Below are 6,488 nucleotides of genomic sequence, written 5' to 3' on the forward strand. Positions count from 1 at the left end.
TTTAAATTTATTTTTTAAAAAAGTGAACCCAAAATCATGAGTTTTGTTTGTAAGAATTACATAACAAATAGTCTCGTTTTTAAAATCATTCATAATTCATAATTCATAATTATGTATTAAAAAAAATAACATGACAATGAAATCGCCATATAAGATACTACAAAGATGACTTTAAAAAAAATTCATGTTTAAGTACCCATGTTTTGGGTTTTTTTGCGTGGGTGTGCCAGTGTCCTGAGACAATGGAGGGTGGCCATTTCTCATGTTTGGACGTCAAAGAACCCGAAAAAAATAGTCTCGTTCCTTGGTTCCATCAACTAATACGTCAAAACAAAGCCTAAAAATCCAAAAAAATAGGAAATGGACCCTTTTTTCATGTTCAAGTACCCATGTTCGGGATTTTTTTGCGTGGGTGTGCCAGTGCCCTGAGACAATGGAGGGCGGACATTTCTAATGTTTGGACGTCAAAGAACCTGAAAAAAATAGTCTCGTTCCCCGGTTCCGTCAACTAACACGTAAAAAAAAAGCCTGAAAATCCAAAAAAAATAGAAAATGTACCCTTTTTTCATGTTCAAGTACCCATGTTCGGGATTTTTTTGCGTGGGTGTGCCAGTGCCCTGAGACAATGGAGGGTGGCCATTTCTCATGTTTGGACGTCAAAGAACCCGAAAAAAATAGTCTCGTTCCCCGGTTCCGTCAACTAACACGTCAAAACAAAGCCTGAAAATCCAAAAAAAAATAAGAAATGGACCCTTTTAACAATTAATTTTTTGGACCACTGAAATAACACATTCAACTTTATTATGGGAATTAAACACGCCGTAAACAGATAAAGGTTACATCAACGAAAAAACAAAAAATTAAACATCACATTCAGTTGTTTAGCGACGCCCCAGTGTCATCGTCTTCAATTTTCACAACATATTTAGTGAAGACAGCTAAAATTTCTATTGGTCCATATTTTTTCCAGTAGTTAGATTGTACTAACACCTTCAGCAGTTCTTCGTTGGTGATCAGCTCATTTATTTCATATTTTATAAGCGTATCTGAATACTCAAAGCGAGCTGGTTGGCGGAAAGACAATCGTCTTACCGTTTGTGATTCGTGAATTCCAAGAGGGGGAATCCCTTTAGGTGCAACTTGCTTGATTAAATTCTTCAGTTCATCGATGGTACATGTTGAAGGAATTTGAAATTTCTTAGGATTTTTTCCTGTGAACGCGCATCCAACAAATTTGTTCTACGGTGGCATGTTCCATTTCCCGTTGTAATACAGGATCGCGTCATGAGTACTAGGCATAGTGCGTTCAAGTAAGTTTATTATTCCATCCGGTGTTCTTCCAACGGTGCATAATAACTCAATCGGACCAACACAAGAAAATTGATCATTACACATTAACATTGTCTTGACATCGTCATCATTTATCAATTTCATACACTCAAAGCAAATTTGGTTACCTGTATCGGTGAATGGCTTCCGGTAGTGAATTTCATCCAAAAATTGTTTGTCAGATAGCTGAAGGGTATTGTGTATTCTGGTTTTTAGGCTTGCAAAATCACACCTATTTGGTAGTCGAATGGGCACCAGAGTTGAAGTTTGGAAGTAAACCCCAGTATCATTGTGAATAATCGATCCATTTGGATAAATGAAAGCCAACCTTGAGTTGACAATCGTCTGACTGCTAGTTTCTCCTAAAAATGCCATAGTTTGTGTATCAGTTGGGAGACTATTTGAAAGCAAGATAATGTGTGATTTAGTAGCCTATTCTGCCATATATATACATGGTTGTGACCGAGCCATTGTTTAACTTTGTTTACAAAAAAATAGACACGCCTAAATGTGTAGTCAAGTCAGCCAATGTGTTGTCGGCAATGTGTACTGAAGTCAGCCAATGTGTTGTCGCGCTCAAACTGTAATACACATGCATGTCATTATGTGTTGTCAATTATGACAATGATGTATGCTACACGTGTAAATGATTTTTGTTGGACCAATAATTTCCTTGCTTAACCAAACGACTACTTGATAATATTAATTGGTTAGTAACGGGTTACAACAAATTATATCGCATAATGAATACAATTACATAAACAATGCATGTTTAGTCTTCATTTAGGTCTACATAGTGTGTTTTGAATGACATCAAGCTTGTGTATTGCTTCATTCTACTAATATATGGAATTGCCCACTGCTTTGCCTGAGAATAACAATTGCTTGACCACAACAGCGCTGGAGGCGGCAAGGGACAATGGTCTTTCAAATAAACCTGTTGTACATGAACAAACATTATATCATGCGCTGACCGTGCCAAACGAACCAGCGAAGTCATTGCATAATTGTTATACTAACTATATTCAATGTACCTGAACAAAATGATTTCCAAACACGTGACCGACACATATGATGTGGTGGCCAGAAGAGTCAGGTGGTGGTTGACTTCTGAGAGGGAAAAATGTCATGCTTTGTTGTTGGGACAACGATACAAGAATTACGTTATCTCGTGAAGCAATCACATATCCCATGTCCGTTATATCCATCCACTTGTCCACACTAACCTGAATGAACCAAACATACACATGTAAGTAATTTAAACATTGTTATTAAAAAAAATTAACCTAAAAACATACCTTTGAAAAGCCATCAACAAGTAGGGACAACTTTAATTGTTCAAATCTCTCTGTGCCACCAAAGAGGTTCATGTACTCATGCGACCACCTGCCAAGTTCTTTAATCAATTCATTACGCACTAACGGCCACGAATTTTCCCCCATACCTAATAAAGCGGCAATGGACCTATATCCACAGTTACCGTCCGCTTTCACATCCACAACGTCACGAATGAAACCTTGAAAGAATGACGCAAATTGATCCAACATCGGGATGATCCTTGTTGGCTGAGGCGGTTGGAACATGATGCACTTCGTTTCACTGGAGAGTTGCTGCTTTGAACAGAATGAAAAGCATCAACATACTCCCAGTAAGACGGATCACGCTTTGTGGATGTTTGACTTCTTTTCATCGGTTTCTTCGGTGCACCTTTAGTGTTCACCTTTGACGGAGGAGGGCACATAGAGTTATGATCAGGGTATGCATTTCTCGAAGTTTACTCTTCAGATTACTTTGCCAGCCACATCAAGTTCATCAAACCTTTTAGATATGACCTCTATTTCTTCCTTGATGGTGACTTCCGTCTCACATAACCCTTGGTCTGAAAAGCAAAGTCTCCTCCAAAAAAGATGGACTGACTCCAATGGGATGCTGCTAGCAGTATACCTAGAAAGCTCACATGCACAAGGAAGCCGTGCGTGCTTCTCATCACACAACCACAAGAAGAGAGATTGTTGCCGAGATAACGTAGACGGTCAATCTCAGAAGCAATCTGATTTAAAGCATCCCTCGAAACCATCCCAAGAAGCCTCTTGTATAAGGTTTTTTTATATACATGGCCAACCACATGCGTACTGGTTTCAAAGGATGCTTTAATTTCGACGTGTTGCAGCGTGATCATGTTGTTCATGGCATCCCAAACACTACATAGGTCTCCAACGCTATTTTGTAGTACTCTTTTGAGAGCCCAATGAGCTGATTCAACCCTACATTTAAAATACACAACAAACATGAAAATATACAACAATTAAATACCATTTAATATTAATCGTTACTAACAAATAAAATCAGTTGTTAATACCTGTTTGTTGTTGTGTTGCCTAGGTGCATGACCTTATTCGTCCATGCTGTAATAAATTTTTCCTTGTGGGGGATAATCCATGTGTCGTTAACATAGTCAACGAACATCGGCCAAGGCGAACAAGCAACTTGAAACTTCTGATGTGACTCATGGAACTCGTATTCGGACGGACAATCAACCAAAGTACCCCAGTTATCCATTACATAGTCCCACGCATTTTTTTCCCCGATTAAAGATTTGCACTTCGCCTTCACATTCTTATCGATATGAAACCTGCACAACAAATTAGTAGACTCGGGAAACACAGTTTTCACTGCATTCATCAGTGCTAGGTCTCTGTCAGTGACAATAACAAGAGGGAGGCGATCGTGTCTTAAAAATAGGCCTCGAAATCGTTCCAAAGCCCATACAATATTATTAACACGCTCAGCCTCCAGATATGCAAACCCAGCAGAGAATGTCATCGCCGTTGGTGTCACTCCAACAAAGTCAAGTAGTGGGAGTCTGTACCTGTTTGTTTTGTAGGTACTGTCTATAAAAAACACCAGATGACATGCATTGCATAACTTTACTGCATCTGGGTGACACCAAAACAGATCACGCACCACAACTTCATCCTTCAATCTATGCCAATGAATGTATTGATCACGTTCGAGAAGCTTCATCAGATGCTGCATTTCGGTATCAGCTCCTCTTATTGAAGAACGATATGCACTTCTTGCATTGTAAATTTGCTTTATCGTGGTGTAACTGTCGGCATTGTGTTCCTTCAACGTTAGCAAGATGTTTTTCGGTTTCACCATCGACTTTGTCATATCAGCAATAATTTTCTTTTCTTCCTTAGTCAATCGCCCGCGTATGGATGTCCAACTAAGGACTTCGCCAATTCATGATTATGAATCCCACAGATCAACTTCACCATCCAACCTTCCCCTCCACGCACTGGTTTCCCACGAAGCCTAAAGGGACAACCACATTTCCTACTCCCGTGTCTTTTCTAACGAATTCTTTATTTCTACACTTGTACGTACCACTCCTTTCACACCCAATTAACACAAATGAACTTCTTCCTCTGCTACCGGTCTCTGTGTCAGATCTCATAATCACTGCAACAAATCCATTTTCATGGGCAACTGTTCGAGCCCATTGCAAAACATCATCTCGAGTAGCGAATACCTACAACGCAACCCTAACATATTAATTTTCATACAAACCATCAATTCAACCAATGACTCAAATTATCTATGATTACCTGAGATGTATTAAAAGCATTTGAACAATCGACATGTGGTTCATTCACTCCACATTCTTCTTGATTATCATAATCATAATCCATATGAACTTCTTGTGACATCGCAAAGTCATACCTCCATTGATCTTCGTCCATCTTAAGGACATATGCATCATACACAAGTACATTCAAATTATCATATAACCACATCCAAAAATTTACTACACCTTAAATAACAAACATATTAATAGACATATGCATCATACACGACTATATTAAAATTATCACTATATATTCTAAATTTATAACTACATTATTTACTTAAACTAAACTTATCACTATAATAAACAACTAATAAAACATTTTTGTACCATTATACATTTAAGTTACCTAAATCATTTAATATTATACCATTATACCTAATTAAATTATCCACAACATATATAAAAAATATATATATATATATAATATATATATATATATATATATTATAAAACAAAATAAAAAAATTGTAATAATTAACATTCCGAAGTAATCATTCCGGAAGACTCTTCCGGAAGTTACTAAGGCTATTCCGGAAGAAGTCTTCCGGAATAGCCTTAGTAACTTCCGGAAGAAGGTCTTCCGGAAACATTCTCATTCCGGACTTCCTCCTGCTGTGCCTAAAATTTCTTCCGGATACATTTTTTACTGTTTTTCTTCTCTAAAAACTAGCCGGAAAACGAAAAAAATACTCATAAATGCGTACCTCCGACGAAATAGGAAGAACAACCACTAACAAAACTTCAAATACAGAACACGGGACCACCAAATCTTCAAATACTTCATGGGACCACCAATGAAACTGCAAAGGGACCACCACGAAAACAGCAAGCAACCAAAGAAAAAAGCAGAGAAGAAACAAGCAGAGAAGAAAGCGCAGTAAAAAGAAGCGTGAACGCGTTAATTTAAAGAAAATTACACAAGGGCAAAATCGTCATTACATACGCATTAAATATTATTTTATTTTTACTTATTATTATAAAATGAAAATTCTTTTTTCTTCATTTGTTATAAAATAATAATCATTTTTTATTATATATTAACTTTTGTAATAGAAATTAAATGTTATCATAATAAATAATTTATATTTTTAATAAAATTTACGAATTAATTAATTTTTATGGTTTAAATATACTAAATTGTCACAAAATTAATATTTACATGCGGTAAAAAAAATTATAAATATTAGTCATAATTACGTTCACTAATTATTTATTATTTATGTATAATAATATTAATTATTTTATAATTTAGTTTATCCATTAAAAGTAAATTATTACAAAATAAATTTTTTTTAAAAAAAAATTAACCTTCCGGAAGAAGGTTCTTCCGGAAACATTCCGGATGACGTTCTTCCGAAGTAGTTTTTGGGTACTTCCGGAAGTCAAAAATTCTTCTTCCGGAAGAAGGTTTTCCGGAAAATTTCCGGAAAAAGGTTTTCCGGAAAGTTTCCGGAAAAAAACTTCTTCCAGAAGAAGAATTGCTGAAGGGCAGTTTCGCCACTTCACTGTTTGCTGGGTGCCCCAA

This window comes from Glycine max, chromosome 9 (assembly GCF_000004515.6).
Source record: "Glycine max cultivar Williams 82 chromosome 9, Glycine_max_v4.0, whole genome shotgun sequence".
NCBI classification, from domain to species: Eukaryota; Viridiplantae; Streptophyta; class Magnoliopsida; order Fabales; family Fabaceae; genus Glycine; species Glycine max.